This window comes from Thermobia domestica, chromosome 8, assembly GCF_964235325.1.
Source record: "Thermobia domestica chromosome 8, izTheDome1.hap1.1, whole genome shotgun sequence".
Taxonomy (NCBI): Eukaryota; Metazoa; Arthropoda; class Insecta; order Zygentoma; family Lepismatidae; genus Thermobia; species Thermobia domestica.
The window spans coordinates 151840026-151852842 of NC_137461.1; positions in this window are offsets into that span (position 1 = coordinate 151840026).

Consider the following 12817-nt stretch of genomic DNA (forward strand, 5'->3'; position numbering starts at 1 on the left):
TTTCTTCGGTGCACTCACAATAGAAAAGTGACATACGAAACACTACTACAAGATGACGTCAGCCGTGTCAACCTTGATTCATACTGTCTGGGAACGTACGTGTTTAGCGAACAATTGATGAATATGTAAGGCATATCGTTGGTATAGGTAAAGAATACGTCTGATAAAAAACAAAGGTTGTTTCCCAGCAATTGTTTATGTTTCTACTACTTCTTATACTACTACTACTGCTAGAAATATTAATGTTTTAAGCAATTCACCATTTCAGATATGTTCCATATCAACAAAAAGACTTGAAATTGAATAAACAAAAACTAAATGTAATATAAAATATATAACCAAATCTCGACTTTTCAATAATAATAATAATAATATAATATAATAAAAAGAAATAATAATTACAATATCAATTATGTAAACAATATCATCTAATAAAGAAATAATAATTGCCACAACTGGATTCGAACCCGGGTCTGTGCCATACGAGTTTCATGATTTGCCTATCTTTTTCAATTCACCCCAACCGAAATATTGTTTGCCAGTGGCAGCTCACGTCCTTTTGACTTATTGACACGACAGGGACACGAACACAGAAATATTGAGGACAGTTAAAATTCCGATCTTGCTCTTCAGAGGGATTCGAACCCTAATGGGCTTCCACTTACAATCGTCAGTAATCTGCCCAAATTCCTCATAAAAAGAAAATAAACTAGTAGTTACGGAAGATACAAATAGAACTTTCTATTTCTACACGTGTTGATACAATGCAAAGATTGCTAAAATAATGCCTCCCGTCTATTCTTCTTTGGAAATTAGAAGTTGAGGTGACGAAGAATAGTAATGTAAATAGGGACCATCGTTAAAAACGACGAGGTAGCCTTAACTTGAAGAATGTTTTGTAATATTTTCCTCATTGAAGAAAGTCTGTATGACTTGTCTTTGAGTTACAGAAGCAAATCTCGAGTAACGTATTGTGACACTTACATAAGAACGTTTCCTCATACGATCATTAGTATCTTGTGTATAGTCTTACATGCAACGATTTTAACTAGCTAATAGTTTGAATGGAAGCTTAAGTGACGCAGTAGGCATGTGGTTGGCGCATTGAACTTCTATTCGGCGGACACGGGGTTAAATCTCAGCCAGGTTCAAACTTTTTCAAATGTTTCAGTTTCAATTTCAATACATACTCAGTGTGACAAGCAAGATCATCATCATCTCCAGAAAGAAAAAGATGTTGGAATGAGGAGAATTGGATAAGTTCTGTGAATGGAAACAATAATTTACAAACTTATTTCCAGCAGTTGTTCTACATTTGATATTTTCACCTACTTCCAAGCATTTTCTGATTCATGCGTCGTCAGTATTTTTATTTCTCTAAACATACAAAGAAATAATACATAACACACACAACAATAATTTAAATAATATGAGGTGTTCATTGAACAACAAGATTCGTCTCAAAATGAAAAATGTTTCGGGCGTCATCTACTCAGAATTTTACTTGCATAAAGACCTGATTCAGTGCTACCAATTGCTGTCAGTGCCGAGAAAAGCTACGTGTATGTTGGGTTGCATCTATTAGTGAGTTAACTTTCTCAATAGAGCACTTTAGTTACTGGATTTGTGGCTAGACCCATCTTTCAACATGGTCTTTTATTTACTTTGTACCTGGGGCCTTGGGTCCTTCTTTCAATATATTAGGCAAGTGGAATCTTTCTTTCAGTACATTGTGCAGTTGCTGCCCTGGGGCCTTTTTTCATTATGTTGGGCAGTTGATGCACTGGTCCTTTTTCATTATATTGTGCAGTTGGGGTCCCCTTCATCGTTGAAGACTAGGGCCTGATTTATAGGTGGGTCCATATTTAACCACAGGCTGATTGGCCCTTTGGGAGGCTGTTAGCAGTTGTCGTAAACAGAGACACTACAGGACAAGAATCTTATATTGAAATCAAAAGAGTACTTTCTCCCAACAATGTTTTGATGTTTGATATTGTAGGCTACTCTTTGGATGGAGCTGCTAACTTGAGTGGAAGCTATAAAGGAGTTAAGCCTTATTGGAGAGAACTCATTTACACCCACTGCATGGCTCATGCTGTTAATTTGGTTATGGCAAATTCGGCTGACCAGATTCCTGAAATTCCAAACTTATTTGGTGTGGTTCAAACCAGTGCTTTGTTCCTGTCTTACAAAAGAATGGATGCTTGGAAGAAAATGATTGATACAAGCCACGAGGCACATGACAGAGTACGAAAATTTCAGCATGATAGTGGACCAAAAGCAAGGCACTGAATGTCCATCATTATCACTATTTCTTACATTTTTATCGTTCCTCAATGATGTACAGGACATGTGCTTTGATACGAAATCAAAATTTCAAGTTGAGTTTGCTGAATAAATGGACAGAGTTTAACACTAATAATGTGCTCTATGCATCAGGACTTGTTTACAGAAACGGAACGTGTTTCAAAATATCTGCAGTCTCACGGATTGGACTATCTTACGGCCTGGAGACTTAGAGAAAATTTGCAGCACCAGCTATAGAAGAAAATAGAGGCAAAAAAAGATGTCTGTTTAATGCTTTACGAAAATACAAAAATAGTTTGTGAGAAGATAAATCAATAGCTTGCGCAATGGGTGTAGAGATAGAAATAGAAGAAGACTTTCCGCCCAGAAGAATATCAAAGAAGAAAATGCCAGGAGAGCTTGCCGCAGATGAACTGGAAAAGAACTTAAATGTTAAGTGAATATGATTTATTGAGAATTAAAAAAACTTCAACGAAATTCTGAATACAGCTGCGATATGTGTCAGTGATAGATTTCGTCAGGCAAAAGACTTACTTTCTGAACTTCAAATGCTGGATCCCAAGCACTTTTCGGAAATCAAGAATAATGTGCCTGCAGGAGCTTTCAGAGTTCTTGGGAGAAAACTAAATATAAAACAGGAGGAAATATGCACAGAGCTCCAGCAGTTTTCTGTCGTGTATGACACTGCCCAAAACGTTCTGCTTTTTGACTATCCTGTAGAGAATGATGCCCCTGAATCCGTAGAAAAAGATGATAATGATTATGCAATTGAGCCTGCTATGAGAGATGGAATATCTTTGGACGGAATTCACGACAAGAGAGATAACGATGCTGCAAACACCTTGTATAAAACTTGTTTGTCAAGTGCAGGGAAAATTTGGTACCAATTTCTATGTCAGTCTAGTTGTTTTAATAATTTATAGATTGTATCACCGATTTAAATAAAACGAGATTATTTGCATATTGTTTTCCCGTAAAGCATTTTTATAAATCACCTTGAGTTTTTAAGCCAATTCTTTTCTAGTTGCCTTGTAAATATCTTCCATCCGTACAAATCACGGGGCCGAGGTGGCTCAGTGGTAGAGCGTTCACCTCTGGTGCTTGGAGTCCCGAGTTCAAACTCTGCTCCCGCCAAGTGAACTTTGTGGTGGACAAACACCGCGCTTGTGGGTTTTCTCGGGGTTCTCCCGTTTTCTCCCACTTTCTTCATTCCACCATTTCATTCATCTCTCATCATCACCGTCTCCTTTAGCCTAACCGGCATATGCATGGGAGGATTATATGAGAAATGAGATATCAAAAATTTCATTTCATTTTCCGTACAAATCAGTGTTGGGTAAGTTACTTGTAAAAATGTAACGAGTTACAAGTTACTTTACTTTCTCTTAAAATGTAACGCGTTAGTAACGCGTTACTTGCACCAAAAAAGTTACTAAAGAACGTGCACTAACGAGTTACTTTCAGGTCCGAAACTTTAAAATGTGAAAAAAATATTACTTCAATTTTCCATATTATTATTATTATTATTATTATTATTATTATTATTATTATTATTATTATTATTATTATTATTATTATTATTATTGTACGTTCTGAATCGCTTTATGTAAATGCAAGGACAAAGTTTTACTTGATATATGAACATTTTCATATAATGTTGTAATATTGATAAAATGCCATACTGCGTTACTCGTAGGGATGGGCACGAGCGAGTTCAAGCGAGTTTTCTTTGAAACTCGATTCGACTAGAAACAGACATCTTTGAGCTCGACCCGTGAACTCAGCTCGAAAAATTTCCTCCAACTCGACTTGAATTTGGGTCGAGTTTCGAGTCGAGTCGAGCCAAATCCGGTGTATAGTTTCGAATACTCTCTTCAAGTATATTACATAGACAAGATAATTATTATCAATGACACTACTACTACTACAACTCTTATTATTATTATTATTATTATTATTATTATTATTATTATTATTATTATTATTATTAGTAGTAGTAGTAGTAGTAGTAGTAGTAGTAGTAGTAGTAGTATTAGTATTAATATTAGTATTATTATTATAACAACACTGCATATAAACATGGAAGATAGACGGTTTGTATTTGAATACTAAAAAACTAGTTGATTGCCAGCCTCGGTAGTCGTGAAGTCTAGGAGTCAAGGACATTGTTCACGAGCTTCTGAATTTGGGTTGAGGGTCTAGGTTAAGTATTCGGGTTCGAGCCAAACACTGTTAAAACTTATAGGGCACTGGCCAAATATCTTCAAAACTGCTCGGCCTGGGTTTAGAATTGTCAACGAGTAGAGCAGCTCGCTCACAGCTCATTCACTATCGACCCGAACCGAGAAGTGAGCCGAGCCAACAGCTCACCCAAGCAGTTGGTTCATCCCAACCAAGCCAGCTCAAGCCGATGGTTCACCAGTTGCGCCGAGCAGTGCTGAGCTTGTTATAAAAAATCTCTTGTGCTCTCGCTATCGAGACGAGATGAGATGCGAGCAGTGTCCCCTCTCGTGAACAACATTAAAAGTATTCCATACTACTGCTTAGCTTACCTTTCTCGTGGGTTTCGCTTTCCAGTATAACCAGGGCATGATTTCAAGACGAGTCAAAACGAACGAGCCATTTATCAAACTCGACTGGACTCGAAACTCGACGCGAAAAACTGAATCGGCTCGGAACTCGACTCGAGAATATTACCTTTGACTTGATTCGAAACTTGACTTGATTTCGAGTCGGGTCGAGTTTTAGCTTGACTCGTGCTCATCCCTATACGTTAGAAAAAATGGTTGCTTATTATTATTCTGCTAAACTAATTATATGATGATAACAATGTTGTTATGTAAAATTAAAAATACAGAATATAGAGAAACATTACACTACAACTAATAAAGTGAGAACATATGAACTGGAAGTGAATCAAAACTCGCCAGTAACTCTAAAATCGATACATGCTTTTTAAAGCTAGTTTCAAACTCTATAATGAACGGAACTGGAGGATAAGCAAACTGATCTGAAACAACTCCAATATTGCATACCATCAGCAAACTATTTTCTAGTAATAAAGTAGGCCTGCTCATCAGAACACAGTTTATTCATATTAACCCCTTACTGTATATCGTTAATTATGCACACTAGTTGTTGATAAATATTTTCTGCCGGGGCACTTCAGACACTTTACTTTTAAATTCTGTCCACCACCATCCTCAGTATTCTTTCAAATGTTCGAACGGTAAAATATTTTTGTTCTCCATCTTTATAAAAACAACACCAATCAAAGTAAAATAGACTACCGATATCATTGCACTCCTAATTCACTTAGTGAATGTATTAATTTGAAGTTGTCAAAATCTACGACAAAATCTTCCAGGTGCTTGTAATCAGTACACGTGATTTCCCTGAGACTATCATCATCTTCCAAAAACAGCAAGTGGCACTATAATCTTATCTGTTTCTCTGTGTGTCTGTCACTGACATACATAGTTCATGCTGCATTGTTCCAGTCTGAGAAATTCACTAACAGGAAAGAAACACTAACTAACTAACTAGCTCTATGGCCTATGGAACCCGGAGGTTCAATGCCGCGTTCACAAAAGCTCTCCACTGACTTCTATCCTTAGCTAACTGCATCCAGTTTCTACTTTGTATTCCAATCTTTGCGAGATCCATCTTAATATTGTCCTCCCATCTGCGCCTAGGTCTTCCTAATGGTCGTTTTCCTATGGGTCTACCAGTCAAGACTTTGAAAGCGTTTCTACTTTCTTCCATTCTAGCTACATGACCTGCTCACCTAAGCCTCCTAGACTTGACGACCTTACAATGTTGGGTAAACCATATCAATTATGTAGTTCCTCGTTATGAAGTTTCCGCCATTCCCCATTCCCGTTCCACTTGGGTCCGAATATTCGTCTCAGGATCTTGTTCTCAAATACTTTCAGTCTATGTCCTTCCCTCAGAGTAAGTGACCATGTTTCGCAACCATACAGAACAACAGGCATGATTATCGTTTTGTATATTTTAAGCTTTAAATTCCTCGACAGAATTCGCGACGACAAGAGATTTTGAACCGAATAGTAACACGAATTCCCTGTTTTTAGTCGACATTTAATTTCTTCGTGAGTATGATTTTCCTCTGTTAATATTGATCTTAGATATTAGAAACTATCCACTTTATCAAAAGTATTATTTCATATTTTAACGCATCCATAATTTGCTGTATTACGGTCCCGACGCACTTCCATATATTTAGTTTTCTCTGCATTTGCTTCTAAACACATATCCCTGCAAGCGTTTAATAAGATCTCTGCATTTCTCTCTATTGTTCTCCTATCATCCCCTATTAAATTTACATCATCAGCATATGTCATAACCTGGTTAATACCGTTCAACTGTAGGTCCTGGTTGTTATCTTTGATTTTCCTTATAGCGTATTCCAGAACGAAGTTAAATAATAATGGCGACAACGCATCTCCTTGTTTCAGGCCATTTTCGACGTGAAAGCGCGTGGACAAAAATTTTCCTACCCGGAATTTACTTTGGGATTCATTTAAACATATCTTAGTTAATCTTATTAGCTTTCTCGGTAATCCAAGTTCTGCAAGAGCGTTGTATAATGTTTCTCTCCTAACCGAGTCGTATGCCTTTCTAAAATCAACAAATAGTTGATGTACTGGGGTATTGTATTCCCACTTTTTTCTAGTATTTTGCAAATGGTAAATATTTGGTCGATAGTTGATCGATTTCGTCTAAATCCGCACTGATAATCTCTAATAATTTCATCTGCGTATGAGGTCAGTCTTGCTAACAGAATATTTGAAAGGATTTTATAGGATGTTGACAGAAGAGAAATTCCTCAATAATTATTACAGTCAGTTTTGTCGCTTTTCTTGTGAATCGGAACAATGATTGATTCTTTTCACTCTTGTGGCAATTCTTCCTTGTTCCAGATAAGGAGAATGAGTTTGTGAAACTTGTTCCACAATTTTTCGCCTCCACCTAAAATTAACTCAGCCGGAATTTCATCTACACCCAGAGATTTGTTTTTTTAGTTTCTTTATAGCGGTTTCTACTTCTATTCGGATGGGTTCTGGAATATACGGTTCTGCGGTGTGTATCTCCTTTTCTCCACACATACTAGTTTTTGGTTGCGTGTTAAGCAAATCGTCACAGAAATCTTTCCATTTAAGAGGCTATCTGTATCAGTGAGAACTGTACCGTCATATTTCTTTAATATATAAGCACAAGGTTGATAGCCATTCTTAAATTCTCTGATCTCCTTATACATGTCCCGTATGTTTTTATTTTTACTATTATCCTTAATTTTAGCTTTGAGAGTTCTAAAAGTTTTGGAAGTTTCCCGTCTGATATCTGCGAAATTTTGTGTAGTTATTTCATTCGGATTTTGTAGCCAGCGTAATTTTGCCTGTTTTCTGTTCTCTGCTAGTTTTATGCATTCCTGGTCGAACCATGGCTTGTTCCTACGTATTTCCGCGTGTCCCAATTTTTCTTTTGCTGAAATTTTAATGCTATCTCTAATTTCAATCCAGGTATCCTCAACACTAGTGCACTCCGAATCTTCTAAAGCCGAGAATCCATACGAAACTTCAATCTGGAATTTCTCTCTTACCTGGCTCTCTTCTAATTTCTTTAAATTGAATCCCTCCGTTTTCGGCCAATGAATATTACCTTTATTCAACGATAACTTCTCTCGTGTTATCGCTGCTACCAGGTAGTGATCAATGTCACAATCAGCCCCTCTAAACGACCGGACATCAATTATGCTAGATTGCCTTCTTCTATCTACTAAAACGTGATCAATTTGATTATGTGTTTTTCCGTCTGGTGATGTCCAAGCGTATTTATGAACGTCGCGATGTGGGAATTTTGTACTCTTCACGATTAGGTTTTTGGATGTTGCAAAGTTCACGAGTCTAACACCGTTGTCATTACTTTCCTTATGCAGACTTTCGTTCCCTATAATCGGTTTGAAAATATCCTCTCGTCCTACCTTCGCATTGAAATCCCCTAATAGAATTTTCATATGGTATCGCGGGAGTTGGTCAAATATCCTTTCCACGTCTTCGTAAAAACTGTCTTTTATATCGTCATCCTTATCTTCAGTTGGGGCATGTACATTTGAAACAATATCACACCACCGTCCCTTAAGAGTAATAAAAGAAAGTCTGTTAGTAACAAATTCAACCCGTTTAATTGCTGGTAATATACGTTTATGAACGAAAAACCCTGTTCCTAAGTGGTGACTTTTATTTCCTTCCCCGTAAAAGAACGTAAAATTTCCGGAATTGAGAGATCCATTTCCTTCGCACCCAACTTCCTGAACTCCTACTACGTCGATCCTGTATTTCTCTAACTCACTCGTTACGGATCTTAACGCGCCTGCCCTATAAAGACTGCTAATATTCCATGTTCTAAATCTTACAGGATGAGGTAGTTAGCCTTGCCCAAACCTCCAAGCTGGAGGACTTCTCCTAGTCGGCTCTCCGCGCCTGCTTATTCATTCAGTATATTCGCAGCTAATCGCTATATCTAGAGATCTTCTCCTCGATCCGCAACTTGAGGACGCGCCATGCCGTGGTGACAGGAACCCACGTTACCCGGGGAATGAAACACTTGTTTCCGAAAAAGGAAATACGTATGTTATTCCAAAAAATATACATATATTATAGTTACTCATCCGAAATGTAACGCGAAAAAAGTAATGCAAACTAGGTACGTTACTTAAAATTTGTAACGCGTTACCGTTACAGTTACCTTGGAAAAATGTAACGCGTTACTTGCGTTACGTTACTTCCCAAGACTGGTTCAAATAATTGCAGGGAATGAAGAGAGAAAAGTAGCTGCACCTGGGAAACTTTCACTTATCATGCTGTTGTTCATAACCAGAGCTACAGTTTATAGGATTGTGTTGGAAAGATGGGGTGGGGGTAGATCGAAGGTGTCCCGTATTGTCATGGAAAAATATGGCATTCTTACCTAATATACCCAGTCCGCCCCTGGCAGTCATTCAAGACGAGCAGACTTTCCCGCGTTCGCAGAAAGGGAAATCAAAGAACTCGATGGTAGAACTCTTTACGAACGAAATTCAAAAATATCTCGAGATACGGGATTTAAAATGTGAAAAATATCGAGACAGAAATAAAAAAGCGAGAGGTAGAAACAAACTGTGTGAGACCGTATGTGAGAAATTTAATAATAGGCCTAATAATAAAAAAAAAACAGCATTGGTAATGTAAAAAATCTAATATTCATATAGTATTTACATTTGATTTTCGTTTAGTGACCCTTTAGTAACGACGCTATGAACACATTTTTGTGATAATAGAACAATAGACAACAAAGGGAACGAACCTCTATTGTTAGTGCGGTTGATGAGATTTCTTATGTCACTCACTCAGGGTATTCGCCAGAAATTTTCTTTAAGGGGTGTAACGAATTGTAGAGGAGTGTAGATTTTAATGATGTATTTTATGTAAAAAAAAAAAAAAAAAAAAAAAAAAGTTCTTAAGCGTATCTTTAAGTTCCTAAGTGTATCTTTTCTTAATATTACACATTACAAATTTAGCATAACTTCGGCAAACAATTGCATTATTTGATTTAGTTATGAATAGGAGCAAAAAATACTTTCATTTCATTTTTGTTACTAGCATATATTACCCGCTTCGCTGGATTGAGATAAATAATTTAAATGCACATCTTTGTATGTCACCGTTCATCTCAGCAATCCCAAAAAATGTGGATTCAGCACTAATATCGGTCATTTTCGATGATTTTGAAATATCTCTTACTCCCCCTCCGCCAAGTGGCGGGGCTGATTTTGGATTTAAACCGGATCGGAAATGTCACTGTTCATCTGAATGATCCCGAAAACTATGGATTAGACACTAATATTGGTCATTTTCGATCATTAATATATATGGCTCCCCCTCTCCCCCCTCCGTGCTGCGGCACAAGGCATCAGAATTGTTACTGTTAATCTCAGCTACTCCTAAAACTATGGATTCAACAATAATATTAGTCATTTTCGATCATTTTAAAAATTTTATCCCCCTCCGCTACGTTGCATTGTCAAAGTCAATAGCATAAAGTAATCCCTGCCCTTAAACTCATGTATGTTGAAAATTTGATTGAGGTCGGTCGGGTGGTTCAAGAGTGATGAAGTTACAAAGGCAGTCATTTTCATTATAATTTTTGTTTAGGTATATATCTCCCCTTCCCTCTCCCCTATGTTGGCTCGTCAAAGTGAAACGATAAAAAACACCGAATATATGTTGAAAATTTGATCGAGAGTGGTTGGGTCGTTCAAACGTTATTAGGTTTTATTAGTTTCTATTTATACGTCCCCCTCCTCTCCCCCTCCCTAGGATCTACCGTTAAAGTGAAATTAAAAATGAAATGAAATCTTTGAGTTTTACGTCCCACGGTTATGCCGTTTAGGCTAAAGGAGACGGTGATTATGAGAGATGAGTGAAATGGTGGAATGAAGAAAGTGGGAGGAAACGGGAGAACCCCGAGAAAACCCACGAGCACGGTGTCTGTCCACCACAAAGTTCACTTGGCGGGGGCTGGGATCGAACCCGGGACCCCAAGCACCAGAGGTGAACGCTCTACCACTGAGCCACCGCGCCCCCTAAAGTGAAATTACAAAAATGTTTCCAGATCCGAACCTCATGTATCTTGAAAATTTGATTGATATTAGTCGGAGAGTTCAAGAGTTATTAAGTTACAAAAATAGTAACCTTCAGTCTTATATAAATTGATTTTTATATATCTCCCCCTCCTTCTCCTCCTCTACGTTGCTCCGTCAAATTTAAATCATGAAAACGATTCCAGGCCTGAACTTCATCTATGTTGAAAATTTGCTCAAGATCGGTCGAGTGGTTTAGGAGCTATTAAATTTTATTTATTATTATACCCTCTCCTCCCCCAGCCCTCAATTCTACCATTAAAGTGAATAGCAAAAAACCAGCCGAGTCTCGAACCTCATCCATGTTACAAATTTGATCGAGATTGGTTGAGCGGTTCCGGAGATTTAGTCACAAATATAATGATTTTCAATTATATATATATATATATATATATATATATATATATATATATATATATATGACATATTTGCTCTTATGCATATCTTTTTTTCTACCAAAGTTGCACCACATTAATTCATTCTTCACGTATCTTTTTGCGTAGTAGTTATCTACACATTTCTGTAAAGTTGCTTTAAGCAGATGTTGCAAACATCATCTATCAGTTCATTTAGCCTTTGTTCTTGAAAACCGGAGCAAATATCAGGAATATATGGGCGTTCAATACATATTTTCATTAAATCGTTTACATGTTCACACAACTAAGTCGGCATTGTTCTGAATATAACACTCTGTTCATTATAGAAAATGGCCACTCCACTTCTGCTGTGCTCACAGGAAGTAATAGAACACTTGGTACTTTGAACAGAGTTGGGAAAGTAATTCTTTCTTCTCAACAGGCAAGATCCAGGAGTTTTTGGTGGATGCTGATGTTAGGACTTGCAGAATGTAAATCTTATACTCTAGTTCGAGTTCAAATTTATTAACATTACAAATGCTGACCACTTCAATTAAGTCAGATGAGTGGGGGCTGTTTTTGAGCTCATCATAGAAGTGATACAGTTGTTTGAAAGGACCACCAAACCTTTCCTTCATGTTGCTGATAATTTTTCATTTGTAATTGGAGAGAAGGACCTTGACTTCTTGAGGTTTCAAGTTTTCTTCCATTCTCACACACTCAGATTTTGCCTTTTCTACAACACTTTCAGCATGCTCTGAAATCTCTTCAAAAGTGATATCTCCCAAATGTTCAATGACACCTACCAACTTCAGCGCTGTAACCATATAATTTCAACATGACATTTGCAGACTTTTGATTAACTTTGCAAGTGGTTGCAAAAGTGTATTTAAGAGTACTAGTGTGTGTGTTTCTTAGTTCAAGCAATAGTCCATTAGCATCTGATGACCTGTCTGCTGCATCAAGATAGATATGCTCTAACGCAGTGCATATTGCAGCATAATGTTTGATTACCACAGAAACACTACCTTCATATGAAAGCCATCTAGTGGAAGCAGGTTGCACTAATTTGTGAGAAGTAGCGTCTATTGAAGATTTCAGTTTCTGCAGAACTTTCAGCCGCTTATGACTCCCATGAAATGATATGTATAGTTTATTCACTACATTTGCAACTCTTTTGATATCTTTTGAAGTTCCACACGCCCTTATCAAAGCCAGTTGCAAAAGATGGCTTCTGCAATGAACGAAAATCAACCTAGGCAAAAATTCTTCGAGACGTGCCTGAACTCCAGACTTTTCACCGCTGAAATTTGAACTACTATCAAAAGCAACAGCAATCAGCTTTGCAGTACTAAGCCCTACTTTATGTATTTCTTGAATAATTGTCTCTTTGATGCATTCTGCCTTAGTAGACTGAACTGGAACAGCACAAACGAAGGTCTCCTTCACTTTG